Here is a 16,376-nt window from a genome sequence, read left to right as displayed (position 1 = left end):
CATTTTTTCATGTGCCTGTTTGCCATTTGGATTTCCTCTTTTGAAAAATGTCTATTGAGGTCCTTGGCCCATCTCTTAAGTGGGTTGTTTGTTTTGTTTTTCTTTTGCAGTCTGTTAATGTGGTGAATCACATTGATTGATTTGCGAATGTTGAACCATCCCTGCATACCAGGGATGAATCCCACTTGGTCTGGTTGGATGATTTTCCTGATGTGTTGTACTCTATTGGCCAGAATTTTATTGAGGATTTTTGCGTCTATGTTCATCAGGGATATTGGTCTGTAATTTTCTTTCAGTGCTGCATCTTTCTCTGGCTTAGGGATTAAGGTGATGCTGGCTTCATAGAAAGAATTTGGGAGGATTCCCTCTTCTTCGATTGTTCTGAATAGTTTGAGAAGAATTGGAGTTAGTTCTTCTTTAAATGTCTGGTAGAATTCAGCAGTGAATCCATCTGGTCCTGGGCTTTTCTTTGTTGGGAGGGCCTTTATTACTGTTTCAATTTCTGTCTCAGTTATGGGTCTGTTTAGGTTTTCGATGTCTTCCTGGTTCAATTTAGGTATGTTGCATGTGTCCAGGAATGTATCCATTTCTGATAGGTTTCCCTGTTTGCTGGCATACAGGTCCTTGTAGTAATTTCTGATGATTCTTTTTATTTCTGTGGTGTCTGTTGTTACGTTTCCTTTTTCATCTCTGATTTTATTGATTTGGGTCTTTTCTCTTCTTTTTTTAGTTAGTTGGGCCAATGGGGTGTCAATTTTGTTTATTTTTTCAAAAAACCAGCTTCTCGCTTGGCTGACTTTTTGTAGTGTTTTTTTTTGGATTCAATCCTTTTAATTTCTTCTCTGGTTTTAATTATTTCTCTTCTCCTACTAGATTTGGGTTTGGTTTTCTGCAGTTTTTCTAGTTCCTTGAGATGCGCTGAAAGCTCATTTATTTGGTACCTTTCCAATTTCTTGATATAGGCACCTATTGCTATAAATTTGCCTCTCAATACTGCTTTTCCTGTATCCCATAAGTTTTGATATGTTGTGTTGTTGTCTTCATTTACTTCCAGAAAGTTTTTGATTTCTCTTTTGTTTTCTTGAATGGCCCAGTGTTCATTCAGGAGCATGTTGTTCAATCTCCATGTGTTTGCATACTTTCTGGGGTTTCCTGAGTTGCTAATTTCCAGCTTCATTCCGCTGTGGTCTGAGAAGCTGCATGGTATGATTCTAATTCTTTTAAATTTTCTGAGACTTGCTTTATGGCCTAGTATGTGATCAATCCTAGAGAAGGTTCCATGCCCTGCTGAGAAGAATGTGAAGTCTGTAGATGTAGGGTTGAAAGTTCTGTAGATATCTGTTAGATCCATTTGGGCAATAGTGTCAATTAAATCTGCTGTTTCCTTGTTGATCTTCTGTCCGGATGATTTGTCTATTTATGAGAGTGGAGTATTGAAGTCCCCCAGTACTATTGTATTGGTATCTAAATCTCCCTTTAAGTCCCTTAACATATCTTTTAAATAGACCGGTGCCCTGTAATTAGGTGCATATACATTTATAATAGTTACATCTTTCTGTTGAATTGAACCCTTAATCATTATATAGTGTCCCACTTTGTCTCTCTTAACAGTTTTTGTATTAAAGTTTATTTTGTCTGATATTAATATGGCTACACCTGCTTTTTTTTGGTTTCTGTTGGCATGGAATATCTTTTTCCAACCTTTCACTTTCAGTCTGCATGCCTCTTTGTTAGAGAGATGTGTTTCTTGTAGGCAACAAATAGTTGGGTTGTGTTCTTTGAGCCAGTCAGCCAAACGGTGTCTTTTAACTGAAGAATTCAGACCATTAATGTTCAATGTGACTATTGATACGTAGTGACTTTGCCCTGCCATTTTCCCGGAGATATTTTCTAGTATATGCTTTGAGCTTCCCATGCTCTTTTACTGGTAGGTGTTCTTCCTTTCCCTTCTTTCATATTGATGGCCGTGTTTCTGTGTTTCTGAGTGTAGCACATCTTTAAGTATCTTTTGCAGGGCTGGACGAGTGGCCACAAAGTCTTTCAATTTCTGTTTGCTATGAAAGGTCTTTATTTCACCTTCATTCACAAATGAGAGCTTGGCAGGATATAATATTCTGGGCTGGCAGTTGTTCTCTCTTAGCACCTGTGCTATGTCTCGCCATTCCCTCCTAGCCTGTAGTGTTTCTGATGAGAAGTCAGCTGTGAGTCTGATTGGAGATCCTCTGAGAGTTATCTGACGTTTCTCTCTTGCACATTTTAGGATCTTTTCTTTATGTTTCACTGTGGTAAGTTTAATTACCACGTGTCGTGGTGAGGATCTCTTTTGGTCATGTTTATTGGGGGTTCTATGAGCTTCCTGTACTAGGATGTCTCTGTCCTTCTCCAAACCTGGAAAGTTCTCTGCTAGTATCTCACTAAAAAGGCCTTCTAATCCTTTCTCTCTCTCCATGCCTTCAGGAACTCCTAGAACTCGAATGTTGGTTTTTTAATAGTATCCTGTAGATTTCCAACAATATTTTTTAGATTTCTAATTTCCTCTTCTTTTCTTTGGTTTGACTGTATGTTTTCCTGTGCTCTATCTTCTAAGTCTGATATTCTCTCTTCTGCTTCACCCATTCTGTTTTTAAGGCTTTCTAATGTGTTTGTCATTTGATCTATTGAGCTCTTCATTTCATTTTGATTTCTCTTCACTATCACACTTTCCTGTTCTACTAGTTTCTGAGTTTCATTTTGATTCTTCCTTAATATTTCATTTTCACGAGAGAGATTTTCAATCTTGTCCATTAAGGATTTCTGTAGTTCAAGGATTTGCTTTTGAAAACTTCTAAATGTTCTTATCATAAATTTTTTGAAATCCGTATCTTGCATTTCTTCTATCTCATCATCTTCATAATCTTGGTTTGGGGTGTGTTGTTTATTTGGAGGCATCATAGTGTCATCGTTGATCTTGTTCCCTCGATTTCTGTGTTTGTTACTAGGCATAGTTAATTCTTCTTGCGTCACTGTGCGTTTTTTTTTTTTATTTTATACTATGTCCTGCTGTTGGAGGAGCCTTGGAGGCTTGAGATGGGTGCGGCCTGAGAGCTCTCCTTGGTTCTTCCTGGTTAAGGGTGTGCAAAGGTGACACCCTCAGGTTATGCGTGGTAAATATCTCTCTTTTTATTTATTTATTTATTTGATTTTATTTATTCAGGGGGTAAGTAACACCGCACGGCACGGCTGTGCAGAATTGATGGTATTTAGCTTCCAGACTCTGGCTTCTACCCACAGAGTCTGTTTAGGCTCCTCTGGACTCCCACTGGGTTGCCTAGGCTACTGAATTGTAGTGACTCAGTTCCTTAGCTCTCCCCAGTTGATATGTAAATCCAGAGAGGGGGCCTGCTCTTTGTCTCTTGCGAATTCTTCAAGCCTTGCAGCCTTGCAACCTTTGCAAGGTTAGGGGAAAGATAAACCCCCAAGCTTTTTTTTTTTTTTTCCTTCTTTCCGGTAGTGAGTTTGCTGCACTTTCCGGCCCCCCTCTAGATTCTGACCCCCGTTTCCCCACCAATGTCTCGGGTTATTGAGCTCACCTCCCCTTCCAGCGCCGATGTGTGGACTCAGAGCCCTGGACGTCGCAAGTCTCCCCGCTGTTGTCTGTTGGCATGCACTCCCCTTCGAGCACTGGCGCGCAGACCCTGCGGCTTCCGCGGCTCGGTCCCGTGGCTTGGCTTCCGCGTGGTGGGCGACCTTGTTCTCCCAGTAGGTCCTCCGATTCACAGCCACTCGATCCAGAAGAGTTTCCTCTGCAATATTTTCCTGGTTCTTTTTTCTGCGGCTACCGTAACTCCCCTTTTATTAAACTAAATTTTCGCAGACTATCGGTGTGCGCCCTCACTATTCCGCCATCTTGGCTCCGCCCCCTCTTCTCTGTCTTATGTCACTTAGCATAATGATTTTCAGTTCCACCCCTTTTGTTGCAAATGTTGGGATTTCTTTTACCTGAATAACATTCAGTTGTGTACATATACCACATCTAGGTTGATTCCATATCTTCACTATTGTGAATTGAGCTCTTATAAACATAGGAGTGTAGGTGTTTCTTCCATATTCTGACTTCATTTCCTTTGAAGATATTCCCAGAAGTGGCATAGCTGGGTCACATGACAGATACAGTTTTAGTTTTTTGAGGAATCTCCCTATTGTTTCCCATAAAGACTATACCAACAGCGTTTTAGGGTTCCCTTTTCTCCACTCCTTCACCAGCATTTATTATTTTTTGCCTTTTTGGGTAATAGCCATTGTAACTGAGTGAGAGGATATCTCAGTGTAGTTTTATTTGTATGTCCCTGGTGGCTAGAGACACTCATAATTTTTTCATGTGTTTATTGGACGCTTTTTCTTCTCTCTCCTTGAAAAATATGTGTTCAGATCCTGTTCCAATTTCTTAAGAAGTCTGTCGGTTTCATTGTTGAACTGTTTTTACGTTACAAACTTTAACCCTTTTTCAGAAGTGTAGTTTACAAATATTTTCTCCCATTCTGTTGGTTGTCTCTTTGCTCTTTCCTTTGCTGTGCAGAAGCTTCTTAGATTGCATCCCATTTTTTAAAAAATTTTTGCTTTTAATGTCTGTGCTTTTGAGGTCTTCTCCAAATGTAATTGACTATGTGGATGTCTTGGGGTACTGCCTCTGTTTTCCTGTAGTAATTTCAGTTTCAGGTCTTACATTTAGATCTTTGATCTATTTTGAGTTGATTTTTATACAGAGTGTTAGGTGAGGTAAGTGGTCTTGATTCAAACTTCTGCATGTGGAAATCCAGTTTTCCCAACACCATTTATCAAAAATACTATCGTTTCTCCAGGGTACATTTTAAGCACATTTGTGAAAGTTGGTTGTGGATTGATTAATATGTGTGGATCTATATGAATGCATTTCTTTCTGGGGTTTCTATCTGTTCCACTGGTTTACATGTCTCCTTTTATACCAGTACAAGGCTGCTTTAGTTATAATGGCCCTGAAATATGTCTTGAAATCTGATATTGTGGTGCCTATGGCTTTATTTTCATTGTTCAAGTTTAGTCAGGGTCTTTTGTGTTGCTATATGTATTTAAAAACATTTTTTTTCCTAATTCTGTGAAGAATGTCACTTGGTATTTTGATGGGGATTGCATTGAAAATGTAAATTGCTTTGGGTAGTATGGACATTTTGATAATATTAATTATTCTGATCCATGAATATGGGAAGTCTTCCCATATTTTTATGGCTTCTATTTCTTTCATTAGTGTTTTATAATTTTCACTGTAAAGGTGCTTCACATTCTTGGTTAAGTTCATTCCATGGTATTTAATATTTGATAGATATTATGAATAGGGTTATATTTATAAATTTTAAAAAAGATTTACTGTCCGGCACAGCAGCTCACTTGCTTAATCCTCCGCCTGTGGCGCTGGCACCCCGGGTTCTATTCCCAGGATTCTGTCCTGGTTGCTCCTATTCCAATCCGGCTCTCTGCTGTGGCCTGGGTGTGCAGTGGAGAATGGGAGAAAATATTTGTAAACTATGCAACTGATAAAGGATTAATATTCAGAATCAAAAAGAGCACAAGAAGCTAAAAAGAAAAAACTAGTTAGAAATGGGCAAATAACTGAAGCAGGCATTTTTCAAGAAAGGAAATTCAAATGGTCAACAGACACATGAAAAAATTATCAGGATCACTAGCCATCAGGGAAATGCAAATCAAAATCACAATGAGGTTTCACCTCACCCTAGCTAGAATGGCTCTCATATTGATTTTAACAAACAACAAATACTCACAAGGATGTGTAAAAAAGGTACCCTGATCCCCTATTGGTGGGAATATAAACTGGTACAGCCACTGTGGTAGGCTTTATATATATATTATATAATTGTATTAATATATATAATATATTAACTTTATATATAAATATACATATTATAACATTATATTATATCAACTTTAATATCATATAATATTGATATTGATATTATATTAATGTTATTATATAATATTATATAAATTTTTAAAAAACTTTTATTTAGTAAATATAAATTTCCCCTTTGGTGCTCAGTTAGTTGTCGCCGATTGGGAGAACATATGATGTTTGTCCCTTTGGGACTGGCTTAATTCACTCAGCATAATGTTTTCCAGATTCCTCCATTTTGTTGCAAATGACCGGATTTCAATGTTTCATTATATTGATCTTTTGTATTTTTAAACTACAGTTCATTAGTTACTTCAATGATTTTCACCATTTCTTTCATTCTATTAATAATATGTTTTGTTTGTTTTTATTTTTCTAGTTATTTGATATGCAAAGTTAGTTTAAGATTAAATTTTTTTTGATGTAGGCATTTCTGCTAAGATATGAAATCAACCCAGATGTCCATCAACAGATGACTGGATAAAGAAAACTTCATATTCATACACTATGGAATACTACTCAACCATAAAAAAGAATAAGATCCTGTCTTTTACATCAAAATACATGCAACTGGCTTAGTGGCATAACCCAGTCTCAGAAAGACAAATATGTATTTTCTCTGAGATGTGGCAGTTAATGTAGAATGTCAAATGATATGTATAAATGAAATGGACATTTTGAGATATGATTATCATTTTTAGTCCTTGTTTGTACTCCTGTGGAAATGTGGTCTTCCTACTTTTTTACTTGTTGAATATTATGATTAGTGGTGAATTAAGACTGTAAATATAGAGTGGATTAAAATTATGTCTTGCTGGAGTCTATGGTCATAAAAGACCTCTATAGCCTTGGCAGCTCATGGCAAGAGCCTCGAGTGATCACTGACTTCATAAAGAAGAGTATTAATTGTTAAAAGAACAACAAAAGTCATTGTGCACTTACGGTCCATGTAGGACCTCTGTCCTTAATGAGTTGTATTATGAGAATTAACTGCAAAAGTTGTTCTCAAACTGTACTTTATACATTGTGTGTGTGTGGGTGCAAACTGTTCAAATCTTTACTTAGCATAGAGTTGGTCCTCTGTATATAAAATTAAACTAAAAATGAACCTTAATGAAGAATGGGGTGGGAGAGGGAGTAGGGGGTAGGATGAGAGTGGGGACAGGAGGGTGGATATGGGGTAAAGAACCACTATATTCCTAAAGTTGTACCTATGGAATTTACATTTATTAAATAAAAGTTTTTTAAACAATGTCTTGGCAAAAACTGATAAAGAGAGGGGAGGGAGGGGGATTGTTGGGATCTGTGGAGGGAAGGAACTGTGGTTGTCTTCTTGGAACTGTACCTATGGAACACATGAAATTTGTTCTCCTTATTTTAATTAAAATTTAAATAACCAAATATATAAATTTTTTTAATTGTAAAAGAAAGAAAAGGAAATACTGAGCCTTAGGAAGTTACAAAAACTTTCCTTAGATCATAAGTTATTATTGTGTGGAATGTACTACTAAAGAAAGCAATAAAATCCTTATATCTATGAACACACTCACACACACACACACATAAAGAAAAATCACTTAACAATATTTTGATTTTTAAATTGTTGAGACTTGTTTTGTGGCCCAATATATGATATATCTTGGATAATGCTCTGTGTGCTGTTGGGAATTATGTGTATTCTGTACTGTTGTGTAGAATGTTCTGTACATGTTTGTTAGGTCCATTTGGTCTAGGGCACAGTTTGAATTGGAATATTTTTCTTGGCTTTCTGTCTACATGATCTGTCCATTGCTGAAAGTGAAGTGTTGAAGTCCCCTACTGTAATTATACGGCAGTCTATCTTTCCCTTTGAGTTTACTAGTATTTGCTCTCTATATGAATATATTTAGAGGCTTGATGTTGGGTGTATATATATATTTATCATATCCTCTTGGTGAGTTGACCCCTTTATCATTATATAATGTACTTCTTTGCATCAGTTTTAAAGTTAATATGTATTTTGTCTGGTATAAATGTAGCAATTCCTGATTTATTTTCGTTTCAATTTACATATAATTTTTTTCTTATCTTTTCACCTCCATTTTTACAATGTCCTCATAAGTAGAGTTTTGTGTTATAAGTAGTTGGGTCTTTTAGAAAAAAATCCATTCATCCACTCTATGACTTTTAATAGGGAAATTCAATGCATTTACATTCAAGGTGATGAATAATAAATGCTATGGTTTGGATGTGAAGTTAGCTCTCAAGAGTTCATGGTTTGGAGCCTTGTTTCTCAATGTGACTGTGTTGAGATGTTGGGACCTATATTTGTGAGGTCTAGTGGGAGGTTCTTAGGTCACTGAAGGTACTACACTTGGAAGGCCTTAGGGTAGTTCTTGTGGAATCCCAAGTTAGTTCTCATGAGTGCAAGTGATTACAAGAGCAAAATCAGCTCCTCAATATCTATCTAGCTTCTTCTCTTGAGAGCTGATGTATCCCTTTCACACATAGTCCCACCATTGTGGTGTCATCTGCCATGATCTGGTGACTTGAGGGGGAGCCTCACTAGAGCTGGCACTATGCTGTCTGGACTTTGTCTTCAGAATTAAAGGTAAAAACTTTAAAAATTACCTAAATAATTTTAAAGGATGACACACACACACACAGAGAAAGAGAGAGAGAGAGAGAGAGAGAGAGAGAGAGAGTCCTATCTACCTGTTCAGTTACAAATGCCCATGAGAGTTAGGATTAGTACAGGCCAAAGTTAGGAGCCAAAAACTAAGTCTTGGTCTCCCACATGGATGGTAGAGACCAAATTACTTGGGTCAGGGTCACATTAGCTGCTAACTAGAATCAGGAGTGAATCTGGGATTGAACCCAGGTATTCTTTTTTTTTTTTTTTTTTTTTTACAGAGTGGACAGTGAGAGAGAGAGAGACAGAGAAGAAAGGTCTTCCTTTGCCATTGGTTCACCCTCCAATGGCCACTGAGGCCGGCGCACTGCGGCCGGCGCACCGCGCTGATCCTAAGGCAGGAGCCAGGTGCTTATCCTGGTCTCTCATGGGTGCAGGGTCCAAGCACTTGGGCCATCCTCCACTGCACTCCTGGGCCACAGCAGAGAGCCGGCCTGGAAGAGGGGCAACCGGGACAGAATCCGGCACCCCGACCAGGACTAGAACCCGGTGTGCTGGCGCCGCTAGGTGGAGGATTAGCCTATTGAGCTGTGGTGCCGGCCTGAACCCAGGTATTCTGATAGAGAATGCAAGTATCCCAACTCTTATGCTGAATGCCTGGCTTAAATAATTTCTTTTCTGTATAAAAAATATACAGTTACCCAGCCTCAGGTAATTGCTATAGTGAAAAAATGATCTAATGCTATAAAGATTGAGTACTGCCATTTTGTTACTTAGTTATCTTCTAATTGTTTTTTAAGATCATTTCTTTCTTCCACTCTCACTGTCTTCTTTTGTGGATAAATGGTTTTTACCAGTAGTATATTTTAATTCTTTGCCTTTTATTATTAGTAATTCTATTACAAGTTGTTTCATGCTTACAAAAAATTTACTTTTTAGTTTTAGCATATGTGCTGCCGAAGTGAGCACAACTTTTTAGTATTAGTAACTCTATTACAAGTTCTTTTGTAGTTACAAAAATATCTTCTAGTTCTCACATTTTTATGATATCTATAATATTAAAATTGATAATTTAGGACATTTGAAGCCACTATTTATATATTTTATACTGCCTATCTCTTTATAAATTTTGTGGTTATGATCTTTTAAAATAAATTTTATATCTTGCTCTAAATTTTAAGATTATAAGTATATTCTACACCATGATGCTTGTATTAGAGTGTTATGACCTTGTATACCTATTTTTTATTAGTGAGTTTTATGCCTCAAGATGTTTTCTTGTTACATGTTAGCATCCTTTTCTTCCAGTTTGGAGAACTCTTTTTGATATTTTTGATATGACTAGTCTTGTGGTGATGAATTCCTTCAGCTTTTGTTCGTGTGGGAAGTTATTTTTTTCTCTCCATTTCTGAAGAATTGTTTTTCCTAGTGTGGTATTCTGTTTTTTTTTTTTAAAGATTTATTTTATTTTTTAAGATATTTATTTATTTATTTGAAAGTCAGAGTTACACACAGAGAGAGGAAAAGGCAGAGAGAGAGAGAGAGAGAGAGAGAGAGAGAGAGAGAGAGAAAGGGAGGGAGAGAGAGAGAGAGGTCTTCCATCCGCTGGTTCACTCCCCAAATGACCACAATGGCCAGAGCTGAGCTGATCCGAATCCAGGAGCCAGGAGCTTCTTCCAGGTCTCCCATGTGGGTGTAGGGGCCCAAGGACTTGGGCCATCTTCTACTGCTTTCTCAGGCCATAGCAGAGAGCTGGATCGGAAGTGGAGCGGTCAGGACTCAAACTGGCGCCCATATGGGATGCTGGCATTGCAGGCGGTGTCTACCCACCACGCCACAGCGCCAGCCCCTATTTATTTTATTTTAAAGTCAGATTTATACACACACACAGAGAGAGAGAGAGAGAGAGAGAGAGAGAGAAGGAAGGAGGGAGAGAATTCACTAGTTCACTATCAGATGACTGCAATGGCTAGGACTGGGTCAGGCTGAAGCCAGGAGCCAGGAGCTTCATCCAGGTCTCCCTCATGGGTTCAAGGTCCCAAGCCATCTTCTGCTGCTTTCCCAGTCTATTAGCAGGGAGCTAGAATGGAAGTGGAGCAGCTGCGACTCAAACCAGCACCCATGCGGTATGCCAGCATTGCAGGCAGTGGCTTTACTCACTACACAACAGTAGTATGAGATTCTTGACTTAAAAGCTTTTCCCCTTCACACACTGAATGTAATATCTACACACAAAATCTGTTTCTAAGAGCATTGAAAAATATTTGTTATTTCCTTCTATTCTCCTGTTACTTTAGAATCCTATCTGTCCTTGGCTTTTGAGGATTTGATTTTATGTCTCAATGTAGTCAATTTGAATTGAATCTGTTTGGTAACAGAAATCTCCTTGTACACACATATTTTTATTTTTCATGTTTAGAAGGTTTTTATTGTTTCCTTGAATATTCTTTCTTCCACTTTTTTATTGCTAAGTTCCATTTGGACACCAGTGACGCTACATTTATCTCTTGTGTTTGTCCTGTAGGTCCCATTAATTTTTAAGAATTTTTCTTCTCTTTTCTGACTCTGTATTTTCTTTAAAAGTTTTTAGGTTTACAGTTGTTAACATTTTGCCATATTCATTTCACAAGTAGATATTATATACATATAGTTACATATGATTCTATATTTTCAACCAGCTTTTCATTGAGTTTTAGTGATTCTTTCTCGTACTTGATCAGTTATGCTGTTGAGGCTTTCAATTGTAGTCATCATTTCATTCACTACATTTTAGCCCAAGATGTTGGTTTATTTTTTTAAAAAGTATTTCAACCTGTTCATTAAATTTTTCTGAAAAACTTATTTTTGTGAGATATTTTGGAGTTTGCCTAATAAATTGGAAATGTATGATCTCACAAAACTTCTGTTTAGAATTCTTGTTTGGAAAGATCATACATTTCCAATTTATTAGGTTCAGTCACAGCCATCTTGTTTTCTACATTTGTTGAGGTGCTGGTTTCTTGCTTGATCTTGATTTTTTTTCCATGCAAAAACATGTTTCCCTATTGAAGAAATTATACATTTAACCCAATCTTCCTTGTGTAGCTTGGCTTGTATTGATCTTTCCAAGATATGTTTGTCTAGAGGTCCTGTTCAGATTAACTGTTGGGTTTCCTTAGCCTGAGGTCACTTTCTCTTCTCCAGCATTACATGGTGTCCAGAATCCAGGTGTGCCACAGGTCCACAATGATTCTGAGCTTGGCAGCGTACAGCCCCAATGGGAATGGGGGCAGGGGGTAAAAATGAGTACACAGAGTGTTCAGGAAGCCCAGTTAGAGACTCTTACTAAGAACTCATGGAACACTCCTGCAGGATGGTGCTACTGTGCAGCCTCCTCGAGTGGGCATCTCACAGGCTCAAGTGGAGAGCTGGTGGAGCTCTCTGTGCTGGCTGCCGCTGGGCTTAGCCCCGCCTTTTGTGTCCAGCTGACTTCAGCTCTACAGGCACCTGTGATGATTCCCATGTGCTGCGGTAGGGAGATTTCTTCTTTAAAGGAACACAAGGCATTGAGGAAGACTGCCTGACTCAGTCTCACTTTTTCCATTTAGAAACCATGAGTCTGGAGGGACTTTCCAGTGTGGTATTTATAAGCAGGGGTAAGGGAGCTGTGGTTACAGGACCACTTACTCTCTGCTTGTGGCTTTTCACTGCTCTGCAGCCCGAACTTTAACTTCTAGGATTCTCCACATGATAATTTTGCTGCTGGATATTTGTTATTGTTTTTCTGCATTATTGGAGAGGGAAGGTCAATTGCTTCTGCTTTGTCATTTTGGTGACATCACTGTCCTAATTTCTTTTTTTTAATTTTTAATTTTTTTAATTTTTTTTTTGACAGGCAGAGTTAGACAGTGAGAGGGAGAGAGAGAGGCAGAGAGAAAGATCTTCCTTTCCATTGGTTTACCCCTAAATGGCTGCTATGGCCGGCGCACTGCACTGATCCGAAGCCAGGAGCCAGGTGCTTCCTCCTGGTCTCCCATGTGGGTGCAGGGCCCAAGCACTTGGGACATCCTCCACTGCACTCCTGGGCCACAGCAGGGAGCTGGACAGGAAGAGGAGCAACCAGGACAGAATCCGGCACCCCGACCGGGACTAGAACCCAGGGTGCCGGCGCCACAGGCGGAGGATTAGCCAAGTGAGCTGCGGCGCTGGCCGTAATTTCTTTTTATATTTGTATATCTACTATAGGATTTTCTTGGTGGTTACTATGAGGCTTATGTAAAACAACATCTTATAGTTATAAAAGGCTGGCTTAATTTCCATTGCATATCCCTTAACAAATTAGTATAGCTCTGATTATTTTTAATATTGTCTCTTTTAACCTGTTTACCAGATATAAGTATTTCACACACCACCTTTATAATACAAGAGAATTTGGGATTTGACTTTATATTTACGTTTACCAGTAAGTTTTATATTTGCATATTTTCTCATGTTACTAATTAGTCTCCTTTCCTTTCAGTTTCAATAATTCCTTTTAGTATTTCATATAAGACAAGTCTAGTTGTCATGAATGCCTTGATTTTTTTTGTTTGATTGAGAAAGTCTTTTTAAAAAATTTATTTATTTGAAAGGCAGAGTAAGAGAGAATTTCTGTCTACTGGTTCATTCTTCAAATGCCCATAACAGCCAGACGTGGATAATGTTAAACCCAAGGCCCCAGAATTCCATCTGGGTCTTCTATGTTTGTGGCAGGGACTCGGTATTTGAGCCATCATCTGCTGCCTCCTGGGATGTGCATTAGCAGGAATCCGGATCAGAAGTGGAGTAGTTGGCCCTTTAACTAGGCACTCTAATATGGGGTGTGACTACCCCAGGTGGCACCTTAACCTGCTGCGCCACAGAATCTATTCCAGAATATCATTTTTATATCCTTACTTTCTAAAGAATAACTCTGCTGGGTCCATGTCTGTCCGTGTTTGTTTGTTTGTTTCTTTCTTTCTTTGGACAGGCAGAGTGGACAGTGAGAGAGAGAGAGACAGAGAGAAATGTCTTTCTTTTCTGTTGGTTCAGCCCCCAGTGGCTGCTGTGGCCTGCGCACTGTACTTATCTGAAGCCAGGAGCCAGATGCTTCCTCCTGGTCTCCCATGCGGGTGCAGGGCCCAAGGACTTGGGCCATCCTCACCTGCACTCCCAGGACACAGCAGAGAGCTGGACAGGAAGAGGAGTGACTGGGACAGAATCTGGTGCCCCGACTGGGACTAGAACCCGGGGTGCTGGCGCCGCAGGCAGAGGATTAGCCTAGTGAGCCGTGGCGCGGCCTCCCCATGTTTCTTTAAACTTTCCAACGCTTTCTCTCCTTGATCCTTCTGGAACAGCTATAATGTTAGTGTATGCACATAATGACTATAATGTTAGTGTCCTATAATTCCCTTAGGCTTTCTCCACTTTTATATTCTTTTTTCCTTTTTGTTCTTCTGGTTGGTTCATTTCGTACGACCTTCCTTCTGAGCTTGATGTTTCTTTGCTCTGAGTAATGGAGCCTGCTGTTGAAGCTCTCTATATTTTTTCTTCCTTAGCATTGTGTTCTTTTGCACCAAGAATTTTTTTAATGATATCTGACTCAACATTAAACGTTTTCCTTCTTTTTTTAAAAATTTTTTTATTTGACAGATAGACAGTGAGGGAGAGAGACAGAGAGAAAGGTCTTCCTTCCGTTCATTTACCCCCCAAATGGCCGCTACGGCCGGAGCTATGCTGATCCGAAGCCAGGAGCCAGATGCTTCTTCCTGGTCTGCCATGCAGGTGCAGGGGCCCAAGCACTTGGGCCATCCTCCACTGCACTCCCGGGCCACAGCAGAGAGCTGGACTGGAAGAGGAGCAGCCAGCACTAGAACCTGGCGCCCATATGGGATGCCGGCGCTACAGGCGGAGGATTAGCCAAATGAGCCACAGCGCCGGCCCCAAACTTTTTCCTTCTTAACATTCATTTTTAAGTGACACATCACTGTTTCATATATTTATTACTACACACTGTACATATGGAGTACAATGTGATAATTTAATATATATATATACACAATATGTAATGAGCAATTTAGGGTAATTAACATTTCCAAAACATTTATTCGTTATTCATATTTGAAGACTTTGAACTCCTGCATGAAATATATAATAAGTTGTTATAAATTGTGGTCACTCTACTGTGCCATAGAACACTAGAACTTATTCCTCTTATATAAGTCTATTTTGGTACCCATTGTGCAATATTATTCTATCCCACACGCTTCCTACCATCTAGTCAGCACTTTTCTAGTATATTCTATGAGATCAACATTTTTAGTTGTTTCCAAATAAGAATAAGAACATGTAGTATTTGTCTTCTGATGCCTGGATTATATCATTTAATACAACGTCCTGCAGTTCCAAGTATTTTTCTGCAAGTGACAGTGTTTTATTCCTTTTTAAAGACTGTGTAGTATTAAATTACAAATAGTTCACTTCCCAAATGCCCACACACTTGGCCAGATCAAAGCCAGGAGTTAATAACTCAGTCCTCATTTCCCATATGAGTGGCAGGGACTCAGCTACTCGAGCTATCAGTTGCTGCTTCCCAAGATGATCATTAGTAGGAAGCTGGAGTTAGCAGCAGAGCTGGGACTCAGAGCCAAGCACTCTGATGTAGGATGCAGGAATTCCAAGTGACCTACTAACTGATAAATGAAACACCTGTCCTTTTTGCTTTTTTGAACTTCTCATTTGTTCATTTTCATTTAGTTGTGTGCATTCTCTTGTCTGAGCTTCTTTAAGGGGATTCTTTTGAATTCTTTGTGAGGTGGTTTGTATATATCCATTTATTTATTATCAGTTATTGGTACATTGTTTTGTGCCTTTGGTGATATCATGTTGCTGGGATACTCATGATCTTTGTGACCATGCACCTATATTCACATATTTGAAGAATGAAGGACTTTTTCAATTCTTTGCAAATTGGCTTTGACTGAGAAATTCCTTGTTATTGTACTTGCACAGAGTGCTTCGCAACCTCTCATGTCTATGGGTGGCCTTGTTTCTGCAGTCCTTAGTTGCTGGCCAGGTGCTTTGATGGGTCTGACACATGATCCCATGAAGGCAGACTTGGAGCCTGACTGGCCTTGTCCTGGGGTGTGGCTACAGCCCAAACCTATGGGAACTGGCCTGGATGCTGGGTAAATCATCTAGGGCTACACCCGGGAGCCTGAGTGAAGTGGTGGTTCTGGATTCTTCATCTGTGTGAGAACCCATGACCACTGTTTACTGGAGTAGTACTTTACATTTTGCACACAGGAGGTTTTAGAGGCTATGGGATTTAGCCTGGAGGTTAGGACTAGAAGGTGCTGGGGAAAGCCTAGAGCCATGCAGACAGGACAGATGCCCAGATCCGTGTGTGCCAGCTTGGCTGTGGAGTAGGCTTGGAAGTGGTCCAGGAGCATGGCCTTGGGTTTTAGGTCTGCAGTGGGCAGTCTAGGTCTGGGTCCATATGGAGAATCCTAGAGCCTGGGTCTGTGATGTCTGTCCCTGTGCAGGGGTTTACTGGTATGGGCCTGGATCCCAGATATGCTACAGGATGACTGGTTCTGCTGAAGTGTGGGGCTTTAGGGGCTGCCCTGGAACTGAGCAGACTTAGAGCTAGTATCTGGGGACTTGCCTGGAAACAGATCTAAAGGTGTAAACTCAGCAGTGCAGTATGGCTGGAGGCTGATTCTGCTGGGCCTGGTGGTGAATTAGGCCTGGAGCTCTACCCTAAGAGGTTTTTCCTGGAACTGCATTTTAGTGAGGTGGGCTCGTGTTGGTATCTAAGGGAAAGTCTGGCATTCACTTTACTCTTCT

At 39.5% G+C, this 16,376-nt stretch overlaps 1 protein-coding gene across 2 annotated transcripts in view; it reads left to right on the top strand.

Annotated features, from left to right (window-relative positions):
• The window catches only part of LOC100344015 (disintegrin and metalloproteinase domain-containing protein 21), a 182,104-nt gene that overhangs the window by 152,209 nt on the left and 13,519 nt on the right, over positions 1-16,376 (top strand). The window contains exon 1 of one of the 2 annotated variants that reach the window (XM_017337709.3): positions 7,279-8,510. The exons of the other annotated variant lie outside the window; for it this stretch is intronic. The gene's annotated coding sequence lies outside the window, so the exon portion shown is untranslated. Of the gene's footprint in view, positions 1-7,278; positions 8,511-16,376 lie in introns of those variants that run through there. 2 annotated transcript variants of the gene reach the window in all.

This window comes from Oryctolagus cuniculus, chromosome 20 (assembly GCF_964237555.1).
Source record: "Oryctolagus cuniculus chromosome 20, mOryCun1.1, whole genome shotgun sequence".
Taxonomy (NCBI): domain Eukaryota; kingdom Metazoa; phylum Chordata; class Mammalia; order Lagomorpha; family Leporidae; genus Oryctolagus; species Oryctolagus cuniculus.
The sequence above is the reverse complement of the archived record's forward strand: the minus strand, read 5'-3'. Positions and strand labels throughout refer to the sequence as shown.